Here is a 17,779-nt window from a genome sequence, read left to right as displayed (position 1 = left end):
ATACAACCCTGTTTCCTTGATGATTCCGGGACGTAATCATCCTAAGGGGGAGATAATTGTAACGCCCGTAAATCGGGGCTAGTCAATTTAGAGATAATAGGGGTCGAAACTGACTTTTCTATAAAATATTATTTAGAATAAATAATCTTAACCAAGTTGTAGAATATGTCTCAAGGGTTCCGTATATATAAAGAACGCCGAAATCCGAGTTATAACGAAGAAGTTATGACCCGTCGAAGTTTTACGTCAAAACCGGCACGACACCGGGAGACGTAAATAGTGAATTTACGATAGAGGACTTTTTAGCCTTAGCGATCTAAACAAAATTTGTAGTGTACGTTAAACCGAGAACATACAAAAAAAGAACGCCCAAATCTGACTTCGTATGAGGAAGTTACGAATTTTCTAAGATTTGGCATAGCAGTGCACGGCCCGAAACTCGAGTTTTGTTCGAACGGTTTTTGGCTTACGCGACCTAAATGAGAGTTGAGGATATCATTAATAGGAACTCAACGGTAAAAAGACAGACGAAAACGGAGTTCGTATGAAGGAGTTACGAATTCTTCGGGGTCATTTAACAGTCTAATCTCCTCATACTGTTAAATTTAAGATCAGTCGAGAATTAGCCGACGGAGTCTGAATGAAAGTTGTAGATCTTATTTTTACCTACGCGTGGATAAAAAGAACGTCGAAAATGGAGCTCGTATGCGAGAGTTATGATTTATCTAAGTCGGGAGGCTGATACGCGAGTTTGGGTGACGTGGCACCACTAGAAAGAGGACACGTGGCACCACCAGAAGGCTGCCACATGCACCAACTCGGCGAGTCTGTGTCAAGACTCGGTGAGGCCATCAGCCAGCCTCCCTATAAATAGAGGTGTCGGGCATTCCAACTTCCTCACACCTCAATGCTCTTCTTTCTCTGTCTACACTCTCTCTCTAAGCTCCCTAACCCCCCTAAAGTCTAGGTAAACCCCCTAGCACCCGAAGGAAGCCCCGAGGCTCCCGAAGTCCCGAGAAAAGAGCCTTTCGGCTCAGAAACGCTGCTCCAGCGAAGCCCAGTTTTGAGAAAAACCCGTTGTAAGTGCGCTACGCCTAACCTATCTTTAGTATAACTTATGTTTTAATATAGTAATGTTATTAGGACCTTATAATAATTATTTGGGCTATTATTAAGAGTTATATAGTGTTTTTTAACGCTTATATAATAATAATAATAGCTAGACTATTAATTAGTCTCGGTGAATATTGAGCTAAACCCTAGTGGTAATGATACTAGGTTTTGTCGAGGGAAATTGTTTTAAGAAGTAACGAAGCGCTGTCCGAATTCAGAATCACCACCTTATCAGGTGAGTGCATACTTACTTTCATCTTACACATAGTATGAAATATTTTATATAAATTACGTGCTATGTGTGTATACTGTCTGAATACTTGTTGTCTATGCTGGATGAAACGTTTTATACATGTTTTAAATGATCTAAACTGTATACGTATTTTATATCTACAAAATGTGTTGGATAAAACATGGGTAGATTAGAGGTGAGATAAATGATGAGCGATGAAAGATGAGATAAATGATGAGCGATGAAAGATGAGATAAACGATGAGCGATGATATATGAGTGATAAAATATGGTGCGAAGCGATGACCTTAGCGATGAGCCAAAACGATGAGCCAAAGAGATGAGCCAAATCGATGAGCCAAACGATGACCCAAGCGATGGCCCCGTCATCTAGCAGAGTATGGATGACAACCACGGACTATTCTAGATAGTCTAGTGGCACACTAGCAGGCTCGCAACCTGTAGGTGTTGTGAACGATGTGTTCACCTGGTGTACTCTAAAAACCCATAGACAGGTATTACGAGTGGACTCTCGAAAATGATACTGTTAATAAACGAGATAAACCCTGGCGACTATGCAGACTTAGTGCCGATTCCTTAGGATACTCCTTAGGAATGAATGATCGAGGAATAGCTCAATCTTAGGGTAGACCCTTAAGAGTAAAGAAGATAATGGGGGTGGGTAATTGGGTTGATTGTTTGATGTTTAAACATAATAATTATATTATTGTGGGTTGAAAACCCTATGTACTCACCAGGTTTCCCAACCTGACCCACTCCAACTTATTTCTATCACAGGTGTCGATATGAAGCTACTTTACACTGAGAGATTTAAAAGAGATGTAGATCACTAGTGTAAATGAATGTAAGTTCTATTTATGCTTATGTTTCTGTATTGACAATGACATCTCAAGGTTTTGAAAATGAATAAAAATACATTTCTTCGGAAATGCTTTGATAACGTATTTATCATGTTCTTCTGGGAACAAATTCCGCAACATTTTTATTAAAAGAGGTACTCTGATTTTTATAAAGCATAAACAAAATCGGTCTTTTCTGGCCGTGAAAATGGGGATGTCACACGGTCCCACACAACTCACCCATCCATGAAACTTCCACCAACCCTGTAGCACTAGTGTATGCTAGCCATACATAACGCTGGAGCCTATAGACTTTCGAATATCCAATCCTACCCTAAGCCCTAATCGATAAGAACAGAACATAAGGCCAAATCAAACATTCTTGGGGTATAAGATCTTAATTATGTACAGCCGTGATGCATACACAAGTAACTACATTAATGATGTCAATCTCATATAAAGAAACCCTAGTCTAGCAGGTATCACGTAATCATAAAATTCTATCATGCAATTCATGAGGATCCCTAGCCTAGTACTAGCATGTTGTTCTAACATATCACAATATAAAACAACTGTATGGTATTTTGGGGTCTACTTACTGGCTCCGGCTGATCGTACACTTCACATCCTCCTTTCTTATTTTGAAAACCATTTAAAATTATTTCGAAAATCTTTTTCCTTAATTTGAGACTGGATTGACACGAACGTTCCTCCAATTCACTCAAACCAAACCTCTGATACCAATTTGTAACACCCATAAAATTCAAGCCAATTTAAAACATTTCAGAACATTTAAAACCAACAGTTATTACAGATTTGTTTTCAAAATAGTCTATATCAGAGGTTTTCCCAAAAACATAAATAAAACATGATGAGCTGTACGATCATGCATTCGCCTTGCCGCGATCCCCTGATGTACCTGAAACAAACAACTAAAACTGTAGGCCCGAAAGCTTAGTGAGTTCCCCCAAAATTCTGAAACACTGCATATAACACATATACAAATAACAGCAGATACTGGGTCCACAGCTTTACAGATTGGATTACCCCCTGGGCCCAGAGTGTGAGTTTGGATTGCCTTACGGGTCCACAGCTCACATCTAGATTGCCACCGAGCCCACAGTATGAGTCTCCCTCGGCTCGTATCTGGAATGCTCCCGGGTTTGTTGGTTACCGCACGAAGCAGTATCACCTCAACCCATCTCCCATAATATGTCGACATATAACATAACTAATGCACATACAGATAATCATACAGAATCACAGGTAGTCCTACAGATCTACCAGACTAGCATATCATTTGCATACATCACTAACTGAAACTCAACATATCAATAACTACTAGGATATCAAATCCAATGGGCCGGCCTTGGTGCCTTAGACCCCTTAGTATAGTGAGCGTAACTCACCTCACACTGTCAACTCGAAGATAAACTCAAGCTCTCGGATTGCCGACACAAACTCCACCACCTATATTCACCATAGAACCATACTTGTAAATTTCCAATTTCCCAAAATGCCCCCGGAAGTCCACTGGTCAACCCTTGGTCAAAGTCAAAGTCATTGGTCAAGGTCAACAGTCCATGTTGACCTCAACTCGTCGAGTACCCTCAGCTACTCGCCGAGTTCCTTGCATAACTCGCCAACTTCGCGAGTCACTATAGTGACTCGTCGAGTTCCTAAGGTTTGTGACCGTAACCTCCTTGGCTAGCTCGTCGAGTTCCTCTTGTAACTCGCCAAGTCCATACGTGTCCAAAGGTTGGGAAAACCCTAGCCGACTCGCTGAGTCACTTATCTGACTTGCCGAACCCACGACAATCTTCATCGGACTCGCCGAGTGAACCATGCGACTCGTCGAGTCCCTTCAGTCCTTCATCCATACAGAGGCTTTTTAATCCATGCTAACGCTCCAAATTGTAGATCCAACTTCCCAAGGCATGTTTATCACGTAAAGTTGCAAACTTTACGTGCATGCAAAGCTCCAAAGTCTTAAAATGACAAAACTAAGCTTGTACAGAAGTCTCACACTTCAGGGAAGGTTCATGCTTGCCAAAGCTGAAAGGAGAGTCCAGATCTGAAGTTACAACTTCAGATCTTAGCTTATACCCAAGAATGGCTTCTTATTATGCTAGAAAAGCCCTAAGATCCACCCAAAAGAGATCTAGAATGAAATCGGGTTAAGATAACAACTTAATACCTTCCAAAAGATGTCAACTGAAGTAGATCTTGATTCCCACGAGTTCCTTGCTTCAATCCACTTGTTTCCCCAAGTTTTTCCTCACCAAGATCCTTCTTCCAAGCTTAAACACACCAATGAAACACACACACACGATTTAGGGTTTTAGAGTGTCAAAGGGCTCTAAAGGGGAGGCCAGGGGAGGCCAATGATCGTTTAAATAGGGTGCAAACCCCGAAATTTAGGGTTTCATCTGCCAGCTCCTACTCGTCGAGTCCTTTCTTGGACTCAGCGAGTAGGTCACTAAAACACGTGGACCAACCCGTTGCTACTCGACGAGTAGGGCAACCAACTCGTCGAGTAGACCTTGAAATCAAGAAAATATTATATAAAAATCAATACCTGATAATCGGTGCGTTACAGTTCGCCTTCAGTAAGTGCCCTGGATTCAACCACTTTTTCCAGATTTGCGGTTTCTTCTTTTAATCTGGTTAACTAATTTTTTCTTTTGTGTATTCTGATCTCCTCCATTTTTTGATTTCCCCCTTGAGGTGTTTAAACTTGGCAGCAAGGTATGTGTCAGCATTGCCATACCCCTGAAAGCCTTCCCATGCCTTGTGGACCACCTCGTCAATTCCATCAAGTAGCAGCCAGAAATTGTAGAATTTAAATGGTGGAGGTCCGGGATCGCCCCGATCCGAGAATAAAGTGATAGGACTATGGCCTGACAGTTCACGTGGGAGGGTAATTGCAGTTAATGAGGGGAAGTTACTCAAAAAGTTCGAGCATGCTAGGAACCTGTCCAACTTGCTTATTTTAGCATCCACGCTGCTCATGAATGTGTATTTCTCACCCCCATTTTGAAATCATGGACCCCAGCGTTGTGGATGAATTTATTTAATGCTGTCGAGCTAATAGGGCAAATATTCCCCGATATTCCAGTCCATGTCCCAACGATTATCAAATAGTATCGGTGTTTTATTACCTTTGTTTTCCGGAAAAAACTTGTATCCCAAATAGAGACTAAGCCACCCGACCGACCATACAAGTCAACGCCGTCAAAGTCATGATCAGGGGAGTCCCAACAACCATTTATGTTTATTCCTGAAAACTCAGTGAGTTGTGTCTCCTACAAACCTACGAAGTTTGACCTGTGAAGAGTTTTTAAATGCTTGACCCATCTTAATTTGGCATCGACGCTAATTCCCCTGATGTTTAATGATAGATAATTCATTGTGCAACGTTATTATCTCCGATTTCACCTTCAATTTGGGCAAGTATTTTGCTTCGTGCCTCAATTTGAAATCCAATATCCCATGTACGTAAGGATTCCTCATTGAGAGTGCCTTCTACCTGAGCTGTTTTATTATCTTTCCTTTCCGCTATCCCCAGATTTTCATTCAGGTCAAGACCTGTATATTCATTTCTCACTTAATTGTTGGTCATGATGTTCGGAGAATTATCTGTTCTTTGCTCCATTCGGACCTGATCATGTGGTTGGGGTACTGATTCCACCACATGTCGTCGTTTTCTTTTTTTAATTACTGGGCCTTCACTACTAGAAACCGAATTTGGTTTGGGATTATTCTTACTTGAATGGGCTCTGTTATGTGTAAGGGAAGAAAAAGGATTAGGAAAAGGCCCAAAACACCCACATTGGACAATGAGATGACCTAGCCCAAAATGGAACATCCCTTGACCCACTCCTTTATGTTGTGTCCCCACTGGCGCCGTAACTGCTTTCACCAGTTCAATCTCTTCACTTGTGGAGCCATATTTCCCTCTCGCTTCCTCTCCCCCAACAACTGTTCCATTGGGAAGTAGGGATGAGAATTTGGCCCGAAAATCCGAACCAAACCGAGAACCGAACCGAATCGAACCGAATTATACCCGAATAAACAATTCAATTGGGTTTTCGGGTATCTATATAAGGCTTATTCGGGTTTTGGGTTATTCGGTCCGGGTTACCCGAATAAGGGCTTATTCGGTCCAAAAGGACTGAACCGAATATGAAAAGTCACATTTTTTCCCCTTGCACAATTGCTTAATCGGTCTTGTGTTCTATCGATCGTTACCCAAAATACCCACGTAATACACCAAAAAAAATCAACGAAATCGATTGAGAGTAGCGTATTACACCAAATCGACGACATTACCCTATTGTATCTCGTATGGTAAAATGTATAACTTTATTATTTGTATAGTTTTTTTTATAATTATATTTTAACATTTTCTATGTTTATGTTTATAGATATTTTGGGACTGCAAATCACTACCGTGGCGTCAGAGGCGGCGTTTAGTACAAGCGGGCGTATATTGGATCCATATCGAACAAATTTGTCTGCAAATATAGTAGAGGCTTTGGTTTGCACTCAAGATTGGGTAAGAAAATCAAGAAAGCCAATTGTGGACAACATTGATGAAATTTTGAAAGACGATGAGGTCGCGAAAACTTTATAAGAGGCGATAAAGAACGGAGATGGAAATGGAAAACAACCAATTAATATTCCTGAATAGTTAATTCGTGTTTGAAGAATATTATTTTGGATATGGATAAAAACTTAAGATTCATATTTTAATTTGGGTGTGGAATGTTTAATGTTTAACTTATATACTTATAGATAGATTTTTTTGGTGTTTTGGATGTTTAATGTTTAGTGTTTAATATGTTGCTAAATAACTATATCTTAAGATTGTGGTGGTTGGATTTTACATTTTATATATCAAGAATAGTTAATCCGTGTTATTCGTGTTTATTATAAGCTACAAAAGTCATACAAAATACAATATTTATAATCACATTGTAAATGTTATTTGGGTTATTTGGGTTATTTGGGTTATTCGGGTTATTCGGCTCCTTAATCATCTTGTACATGTTATTTGGGTTATTCGGGTCGGAACCGAACCGAACCGAATAATACCCGAATCGAACCGAACCCGTATTGCTTATTTGGTTCGGTTTTCGGTTCATACAATTACACTTATTCGGTTTTCGGTTTATTCGGGTTCGGGTCGGTTCAGTTCGGTTCCGACCCGAATAACATCCCTATTGGGAAGTTCAAACGACTCCTCGTTTAAGGGAACTTTGTAAATCTTTCCATCTGCTATGACACTTATCTCCTCGTTTATCCATTTATGTTGGGAAGTAAGGACACCGACTTTTCCCATGGAATAATCCCTTCTTGTTGCAACTTTGTTAAATGGAGCTATGACCCTTCCAAATTTCCCAGCGATTCTTGAGAAGTTTTCCTCATCAAACAGTCTTAGAGGCAGTCCCAGGATTTTTAGCCAAGCGGTTCTTTCATATGGAAGTTCAAACTGGTCTGCACGAATTAACCTTTTAAACCAATCTTCCCATCTTATCTTATCTTCCAGGAACTCTCTTGCGGCCATGGAGTTACCAAGTCCCAGTGCTAGATTCAATCCCCCCAAATATTTGGTGTTTTCATTCATTAGAATTGAGGCTGGAATACTTCCGATATGATCAAGACTATGGGCCTCTCCAATCAGCGTCTTCTTTCTCATCCATTCTCTCATTGATGTTTTTGAGTTTAGTTTTATTACTGGGGGCATAGGGGAGGGGGTGGCCGTATTTTCTCTCCTGCTACATCTCTATTTCCAATCACCTGGGCATACGTTCTTCCATCTCTTAATTCATAGACGTGTCCCGATGGCGCGTATGTTGTTTCCTTTCTATGTAAACTTGTCGGAGGAATTTGACTTAACGGTTTTCTCGGATGTTTGGAGAGGTTAATCCTTAGCACCACATTCCTGCATTTGGATCCTTGTAGTCTCTTCTCCAGTTCCTGTTCATCTTGTACCCCTCTGAATCTAACAAAGGCGATCTTAGATCTCCTGTTATGTTGCCTACCACCTATGAATACATCAACCACGTTACCGAATCTCGCAAACAACGTCCATAGTTCTGTCTTTGTTGTGTCTTCAGTGAAACCATCCAAAAACACGTTCGTAACGGACTGTTCGTCCGTATACTTCTAGGCTTTTTCTTTCGCCGGACCTCCTTCCACTCTCCGTTCTCTCTCATAGTTGCATCAGCTTCACCCGAGAAAACCTACTTTAGAAGATATATAGAGTTTTGTACCAGTGCATAGTGATTACAAGTCTAGGTTACTATCTCAACAACAACTATTTTTTTTATTTTTATTTTGTTATACGGCATTAAACAACGATTTAAATAAGAAAGGGGAGATGATTCGTACACAACAATTTTTTTTCCGCACATTTAACAATTTATGCTTTAAAAGATTGCATTATACAACAAAACACAAATTGTTGTTTATGAAAAAAAATAATTCGGTAGAAATCACTTCCCACTAGAAAAAAAACCAAAACAACCAAGATAATTTAATTAATCTAAATGTACGCTTGTATTCCATCATTAAAGATACGAACAAAAGACTCCATCTCAGTGGCCGAAAGGCACACTCCGATCTCCAGATCTTCGTTCTGATATTTGCAGGCAGCAATGGATATGGATCCATTATAATCTATGGAAATGGTTTCATACTTTTTTGGTTTACCCCATCCAAAATCCAATTCATAAAAGTTAAGTTTTGGTGTTCCCGCAACCCCCATCACTGTTGTTGGCTTCACCTCGGAGTACAATTTATAGAACCACTCCATATCTTTCACTATTCCATCCTTATCAGTCAAGGTCTTATGCAGACTCTCTCCAATCAATTTAGCAGCAATAACGAATCCTTCCTTTCCCATTAAGAGACATGTTTTCTCATAAGCCACACTCGACCAAGGGTGGACGCATGATTTCACAGTAGGGGTTGCACGGGAAAGTCCGGGGTTGCACGATAGTAGAAAAAATAAAAATTTTGAAAAATTTTCCACTGCGGCCGGAAAAGTTAGGGGTTGCCGGTGCCACCCTAGACCACCCCTAAATCCGCCCATGCACTCGACATTACACAGTTGCCAAAGTAAGCCGCCGGGATCGGTGGATTCAAACGTACCCTGCAATCGATACTGAAACCAAGTAGTTCTAGCTTATCGTTGCGTGATTCGGCGATGCAACTCCACATATAACCACATGCAACTGTAAAAGATGATACATATTCCAAATTTGGTAGTTGGGTTGAAACCAGTTTCTTCAACTGATTGATGACAGCTCGTGTCAAGATAAACGTGGCTCGAACTTTATCAGTTGGCCCAAAAAGGCTTTGAGGTTGATACTCTTCGTTGAAAGTAGTTTCAACGTTTGTGTACTTTAGATAAGCTTCATCTAGTTTCGGGTTTTTAACAACCCTATCATAAAACGGCAGAGTTCCATTAGCAAGGAATGATTCATCTGTGCCAGATTGAGCAATTGATGTCCACGCCTTCAAGAAGCAAAACCGGGTGCTAGCATCAGCCAAGCTATGGTGATTGGTTATTCCGATAGAGAATCCGCAGTTCAGAAAAAGTGTCACTTGAACGGTGAAGACTGGGATCGTAGTGAAATCTGAGACTTTAACAGTGCGTTTCAGAAGAGGGACAAGATGATAGAAAGTTGTCACACTCTCGAGGATGGTTTCCTGTAACATCCTTGAAATCAAGGTTGCATTCTGCAAACGTAACCTTGACTGAATCACCTTCAACATATCGAATTTCCGGTTTTTTATCAGGAGAAGGAAATATGATCAAGTTACCAGCGAAAGGAAAAAAATGTTGAAGGGTGGTTGATAACGAAGCTTTGAGATTGGGGACGATGGTTTTAGTGAACTGTGTTCTAGTGATTGGGAGCTCATAGAAGAAGAGGGTGTTAATCGGAGCGAAGGTTAGCCATGTGAAGTCGAAGAAAGTTAGAGGCATCAATCTGTCCCCTACGGTGGCTGGTGGTGGCGATACTTGGGATTCTTCAAGAACGGTCAAGATTGGAATAGAGCCCATTTAATCCAACTCTCTCCGATGGTTCTATCTCCCATAGTTGTGGAGTTAAATAAGGGTAAGGAGATGCTAGCAAATGAGTGATTTTTGTTATTATAAGGGATAATGACTTGATAGGGTAAGATACTTTTTGAAATGTACACATTTAGTCCTTATTTTTTTTTTTTTTGTAAAATAAACCCTTATACTTTATTTTTTGTAACAATGCAATCCTTGTGACTGGCTATACCCGGTATACCGGTCATATACGAATTTTCTTTTAGGGAAAATGACTTGATAGGGTAAGATACTTTTTGAATTGTACACATTTACTCCTTATTCTTTTTTTTTTTGTAAAATAAACACTTATACTTTATTAATATGTACACATTAGCTCATTTTCACCGGATTCTACAGGTTTTGCTGATGTGGAAGCACAAGTGGCACTAAATAGCAATTAATTAGCTTAGTCACCGGAGGTGGGTGATCCTCCAACAACAAGAAAAGGGCGGCGACCCTTCTCTTTCTCGTCTCTCTTCCTTCCGGTCGAACAGCAACAGCCAAACACCCTTTAGTTGTTGTGTTTCTCCGATCTGTCTCTCTTTGCCTCCATCTTTGAGATATGTTGCCAGAAAAAGAAAAAAGAATCGCCGAGGGGGCTACCAGAGCAGCTCCTCGCCGCCAACTACCATCTCTACTTCGTCCTGCCTCCCCCTTCGACCTTGTTGTTTTTGCCATCATTCCTCCGTGCTACCAGTGATGTGTAGGAACACACAAAGGAGTCGCCGGAGATCGGGGTTCTCCCTCTTTTTCATGATGAATAAAAGTTGGAAAAATCTTGTTGTGGATATGTGGATGCCACATGGGTATTTCATTTCAACAAAATAAAAGAAAGGGAAAATGACTTGATAGGGTAAGATACTTTTTGAAATGTACACATTTAGTCCTTATTCTTTTTTTTTTTGTAAAATAAACTCTTCCACGTCAGCAAAACCTGTAGAATCCGGTGAAAAGGACCTAATATGTACATATTAATAAAGTATAAGGGTTTATTTTACAAAAAAAGAAATAAGGACTAAATATGTACATTTCAAAAAGTATCTTACCCTATCAAATCATTATCCCTTATTATAAATTGTATTAAGAAACGTGGTAAATTAGGGACAAAAATGTAATTTACTGTATTTTTAATAAAGTTGATATGAATCATCTACTGTGTGATCCATGTAGAGTGGATCTTGAGGGAGTAGGTGTCAAATTGCCCTCACTCAAAGCCAGAGGCATGTGCTTTTATATTAAAATTTTCAGGGATAACAGGCATGTGTTTTTATATTACAAAAATTAAAAAAGCAAAAAAAAAAAACCACAAATTTGGGTTGTGTGTTTGTAAAAATGTAATGATTTTCGTCTCTAAATTTTTACTTTTACATCGATAGTTTTTAAATTATTCTCAATTAGCAACTAAATTCAACTTAATTATTACGATATATATTAAAAATATAATTTTTTTCTATTTAGGCAACCAAATTAAACCAAATTGTTTACCCTAAACCAAACTTTTATAGAATATAACAGTTTTTTTATATTATATCTTTTTTTTTAAACTATGTGTTTTTGTATTATAGCACATTTTTTTAAAAACTATTTTTAAGATTATACAAAGTATAAAAATTTATTTTTTTAAAAAAGTTTGAATTTATCAATATTAATGTTTGTTCATAGACAAAACTATTTTATGTATCTATCAATCTCTTATAAAAGAGACTATTCAAATGGTGGTTCAAATCTATTTTGAATCATATTTATTTGAAACTCTCAAACTCTTCATATTATGCTATTTAAATGATTATTTAATTGAAATATTTTGCCTATATAAGAAACACTTTGTTTCTTTTTTCTTTTCATTTTGTTTCTCTTCTCATTTTATTTTTGTTATCTTGAAATGCATGAGAATGAAGAAGTTTCAAATATGTTTGTTTTCTTCTTTCCTCATCTTTTTCATCCGTTTTCTTAAAATTTAATAAGACGTTTGATGTGTACAAGAGCCAATCCAAAAGCTTTTGGTACTTAGAGATGATGAAGAATTGACTCAAAGTTGTACGTTTAGAGCCAAAAGAAAAGTCAGTCCAAAAGTTTTTGGTCTTTAAATATGATGAAGATTGTTACAAGGTTGTACATTTAGAGCCAAAAGAGAAGTGTTGTCAGTTTTGATATGTTATGTGTTGTAAGTGTCTGTGAAAGAAAAAAAAAGATAGAAACAACAATAGCGTGTTAGGTGAAGATTGTACATTTAGAGCTAAAAGAAAAGTGTTAATGCATTTTGATGTTTTAAAATGTGTTTAAACGAGAATTGTATTTTGATGAGTTCTCTTTATATGTCAATTTTATTTTAACGGCATAACTCTTTTTATTTTTATCGTTTTTAGATTTGTTCTTTGGAAAATTTCTATATCATAGCATTCAACTTCCAAAAAATTTATTTCAAAATGATTTTTTAAAGAATGTATATGATTTTGGTATTGTAATTTAATACACATAAATGTGATTAATTTTATTGATTGTATATTTGGTTTAAAAATTATTGACTACTAATTCTAAACGTATGACAATTATTTTTTCTAAAATTATAGGGCCTTAAGTTTGTATATATGACATCTTCCAAACATCATTTTTTAATTTAAAACATATAAATGTGGATAATTTTATTAGGTAGTTATGAAAGTATTGTTTCAAACATGTAACTTTGTCTTACATATGTAACGCTTGGTCCAGGTATTATTTCATTTCTAAGTATTTAAGGATTTGGACTGGAACTCGACGAGTTGGGGAGCTCCAACTCGTCGTGTAGAAATCTTTTTGGCCGCAAAATTTAAGGATCCAACTCAACGAGTTGGGGAGCCCCAACTCGACGAGTTGGAGAGCCCCAACTCGACGAGTTGACGGCCAAAGATGAAACCCTAATTTTAGGGTGTTGCACCCTATATAAAGGACTTAAACCCTTTTAGCTGGCCTCCCTACCTGCCTCCCTTGTCCAGAGAAACCCTAGATTTGTATTCCATCTTGCATCTTGAGTGTGGTGAGCTTAAAAGAGTGGTTTTTGGTGATTCCTGAAAGGAGCTTGAAGGTGGGAAACATCTAGCTTTAAGGAAGGGCTTTAGATCCAGAAACTCTTCTTCAAGGGCAACATCTTTGAGCTATAAAGTCGATACATTGCCATGTATTCATCTATACCTATTTATTTGAAGTTTAAGCATGATTGTGGGGTTTTGGTCGAGTTGTCCAAGTAGATGTGGATTCGAGGGGTTGTTAAGTTAGATCTGACCCCTTCATGATATCTCTTGGCTTCAAGTTGCAAACTTTATTGGTCCCTATGTCCCATTCATGTGATATGTCCATTATGAAGTCATAAATGAGCCTTTGAGGGTATTTCTAGCATGCATGGACGTAAAGTTGGAAACTTTACGTGTTTTGCCTACCTTGGGACATCAAATGTGTGTTTTGGAACACTGGAGTGAGAGTTTAAGGGCTTAATGGGTCAAGACGCTCTTAAAAAGGACCTAGGGTTTGAGTTTGAAGCCTTATGGATGGTCCTTGAGGGTAAAGTTGGAAACTTTACCCTTCTAGACATCATTTTGAAAGGGATCTAAGGTTTGGAGTCTTAGGATTCAAAGGAAACGGCTTAATGCATTAAGAAGTTGGTTTTCTGACCAACTCGACAAGTTCATGAGTGAACTCGACGATTTGTTGGGACTTTTCGCGATCCGCCCAGTCAACACGGGAATAAGTTGATAGCCAAACTCGACGAGTTGAGTCAACCCGGAATGTTTACCTTGACTTTGACTTTGAACAATGTTGACTCTTAGGGTTTGAAGTATTGAGTTGAATCTAAGGAGCTGTTTATGTTTAGGGATTGAGTAGAGTAGATACTCGGAGCCAGGGACTATTCATCTACTGTCAGTATTTGAGGTGAGTCTTCTCACCACACTCATGGGTCGAAGGCACCAAGGCCGAACAATTAATTGATATGATATGTTTGTATTGAATGGGATATGGTATAGTATTTGATTTATGTAAGGGTTTATGTGAACACCATGGTGGGATCCCATGGAACTTGTCAAGACCATGGGGGAGCCCATGGCATGAGGATATATGACCACCGGGGTAGCCCATGGCATTCCATTGAAGACCATGGAGGGATTCCATGGAAAATTGTAAGTATATGTATGAGCATGACATTATGTGATTATATGATTGGTGTAATTGGGAAACTGTTAACGTATCCCTCAGGGGAACGTCAAAAGATAAGTCGAACTGACATCGGGCTTGTCTTGGTTAGAACCCACTCTAAAGCCAAGTCCGGGCCTTCGCCATCGCGAAGGGTGCTGATATGAAGGTTAAAGCGCAGAGCCGCGCCTTAACCCCTTCTTCAGGAAATCATATCCCAGAAAACGTGGGACCAATCTGAGAGTCCCAGTCGCCCATTAGACGATAGCCACGATCTTCGTAAACATTTAGAAGATCTCCTTCCAGCCAATGAGGGAATGAGGCAAAAGACGTGACGGAAGACCTTCCAATATGGGTCCGCCACGTCGTACCTCAAGAGGGAATCCTCAACAGAAGCAGTTGAGGGACACGCCTCTGAAACATGTATAAAAGGATCCTTCTTCCTCACGAAGAAGGGGACCAAATTCTCTCTTTCCTGTAATCCATTACAATCTCTCTCAGGTCTCATACTAACTTGATCGTCGGAGCTTCGTCCCGGGACCTCCTCCCGGATGTCGACTAACGGTCATCTCCCTCTCTCTCTTTTGCACTGTGATATCAGGAGAAGATAATTACACAGATTTCCCCAACGGTTCCAAACTTAATCCTCTCCAACATATCACAACATTTGGTGCCATCCGGAAAGCAACGATGGCAGGTGACATCCTAGTGACATGAGGGGCAGCGGGGAAAAGCCCACTACGTCCAATGCCGTCACTTGATGACGGGAGAACTTCCGTTCAGGAGAATCTCGCTTCAAATCGCACACCGGTCTTACAGACAGCGTTCAGTTCCGCAGCTAAAACAACGACAACTTACATAACCAATCTATGGCGCCCGACAACCAGCACAACCCTATAAGTAGCAATTATAACCACAACTCCGCAGATCATCGCAACACAGCAAGAAGAGATATCTGCCTCGCAACAACAATCCTTCCCGCACGCTTCCGGCACCGGAACCTGGATCCCTCACACCATTCAGCCGCAACCACAATATTCCCCGATGGTCCACCCACACGCCGCCATGGCAGAGTTGTCTCATGTGCTGATATTTGCACAATAACTACTGATCTTCAACCAACTTGTACAGCAGACGCCAGGTTCAACCCCTACACTGTCTCAGTCACAAGTAACAAGCGTGCAGACCCCGACCATTAAAGGATCCAACTATTATGGATCCGATGTTCAGTTGTCAACAGCATCTGAATTCAACCCCTTCATGGCAGCCGTTCGGCCCATACGCACAACAGTACGCATGAGCAAGCCCATATCTGGTTCCCCCGGCAGGGCAATATGCTATCCAGAACTTTGGATTGCAGTCAAACCTACAGCAGTATCAACCATACATTTCACAGGCGGCCATGCATAATCAGATGTATGCGAGCCCCTACCAGATGCAGCAACACATGGCTTATGGTGGTATGCCATACTCATACATGGACAACCCCATGCGAAGCGCAAGCTCCAACTTCTGCCATGAACTCCTGCAGTACGAGATCCCATACATTGCAATGATACCAAACATGCCAATGTATGACGGTACTATTGTCCCAGATGACCACATCGACAACTACGAATGGACGATGACATCCCTTAAGATGGATCGTCGCTTTACCTGCACATATTTCCCTTGCACCCTAACAGGAAACGCATACAAGTGCTTCAAGTCTCTAAGGCCAGACAATATCTCAAGCTTTAAGCAGCTGAAATACCTTTTCCTCAACAACTTCATGCAATTGAGAAAAGGAAAAGGGGACACCAACTCCGGGATGGCGTGCAAGCAAAAAAAGGAGAATCGATCCGCTAATATTATGACCGATTCACGTTAGCTACGTTAAACATCACATGACATGAAGAGTTCCTGGTGACGGGCGCCTTCGCTCAAGGCCTGCTTCCCGAACCCCTATCAAGGAAGATGCAAGGAACAATCCCTAGATCCAGGGACGAACTCAAGTGCCGTGTGAAAAAATACATGCGTTAAATTGAGGGGAAGAGCGAAAAGAGGCCAACCTCAAAGCTGTAGCTAATGCCTATCTCAAACAGAAGGAAATGGCATCCCGGCCAAGCCCAGCCCTGCAAGAGAGGCAACATGGCAACCAACAAAGACACAATCGCCATTCCAGGAACATGTCACGACGATATAGACCATTCAACAGGGATGATAGCAGGAGTAGCCACAACGATGTCCAGGCAATCAATAAAACTCCAGCCAAGGAGAACAAAGACAAGACCAAGTTCTGTGAGTATCATTGAAGCAAAACTCATGACACCAACGAATGTACATCATTGAAGTGGGAGATTGATGAGAAACAACTAGTGGGAAATTTAGTCGACATAGCAAAAGACCTCAAGGAGAAATTTGATGGGGATAAACACCAACCCAAAAATCAAAAGGATTGGGGCAAGGATAACGAAAGAAGGGTCGAGATACTTACCATCACAGGGCCCTGCCCAGGTAGCAACTGCCAGAGCCAATGCGGGGGCACGCAGGTATACCATCAAAACATTCTCAATATAGCCAGAGGTCTTTTGCACATCACCGGTTTCATTAGCAAAAACCGGGTTGAGCAAGTGTACATCGATACCGGAAGCAGGATCAACATGATTTATGAACACTGCCCCCGACAATTATCAATTGAATGGAAAAAGCACCTCTAGCTACCACGCCAAGGCCCGCTAGTTGGGTTCACCGGTCATGGTATCTGGTCAAGAGGAACAATTACGCTCCCATTCACATTGATCAGTCACGATGGAACCAAACAGATAACAAGGGCGCTCGAATTCTCGGTTAACGACCGCCCGGCCGACCACAATATTCTGCTAGGCTGGCCAACGTTGTTCCAGCTGCAAGCGATTATGTCCACTCTTCACGGTGTTTTCAAATTCAGCACGAGTGATGGATCGGCGACGGTAGTGGCAACCATGCCAGAAAACGGACGCAGTTTCTAACGAGAAGCAGAGCATCTAACCCAATTGCGTCGAAGTAAATGTTGCTAGAAGTTGGAAAACCCACGGCAGAGAACCGCAACAGCACAAACGCCGACCCACGAGTCCAGAAAAAGGCGCATGGATGTGTTTAGTTGGCTCACAAGATCCCGCCCACAGAAGGACACAAGCGCTGACCTGGGGATGGATCACCCGGAGTATGAAGCAAGGATCGCAAAGCGGAAGAGTGCTCACTCGCAGGCAAAGGCGCGAACATGGCCCACAAGCGATGGCCAGACCAGGCCCGACCATAGAGTGATTGAGGATCCAAAGCA

At 40.6% G+C, this 17,779-nt stretch overlaps 1 long non-coding RNA gene and 1 pseudogene across 1 annotated transcript; both read right to left on the bottom strand.

The window, feature by feature from the left end:
• Positions 1–2,948: 2,948 nt before the first annotated feature.
• Positions 2,949–5,918, bottom strand: LOC145133088 (uncharacterized). Its single transcript, XR_013718387.1, has 3 exons — positions 4,783–5,918; positions 4,402–4,504; positions 2,949–3,674 (listed from the first exon to the last, which is right to left on the bottom strand). It is a non-coding gene; the product is annotated as an uncharacterized LOC145133088 (long non-coding RNA).
• A 2,836-nt stretch (positions 5,919–8,754) lies between these two features.
• LOC145133582 (malonyl-coenzyme A:anthocyanin 3-O-glucoside-6''-O-malonyltransferase-like) lies at positions 8,755–10,278 on the bottom strand (annotated as a pseudogene).
• Positions 10,279–17,779: the final 7,501 nt, after the last annotated feature.

Source organism: Lactuca virosa, chromosome 8 (assembly GCF_052849685.1).
Source record: "Lactuca virosa cultivar CGN04683 chromosome 8, Lactuca_virosa_CGN04683_v6, whole genome shotgun sequence".
Classification (NCBI taxonomy): Eukaryota; Viridiplantae; Streptophyta; class Magnoliopsida; order Asterales; family Asteraceae; genus Lactuca; species Lactuca virosa.
Note: the sequence above shows the minus strand (reverse complement) of the source record. Positions and strands in the feature narration are given on the sequence as shown.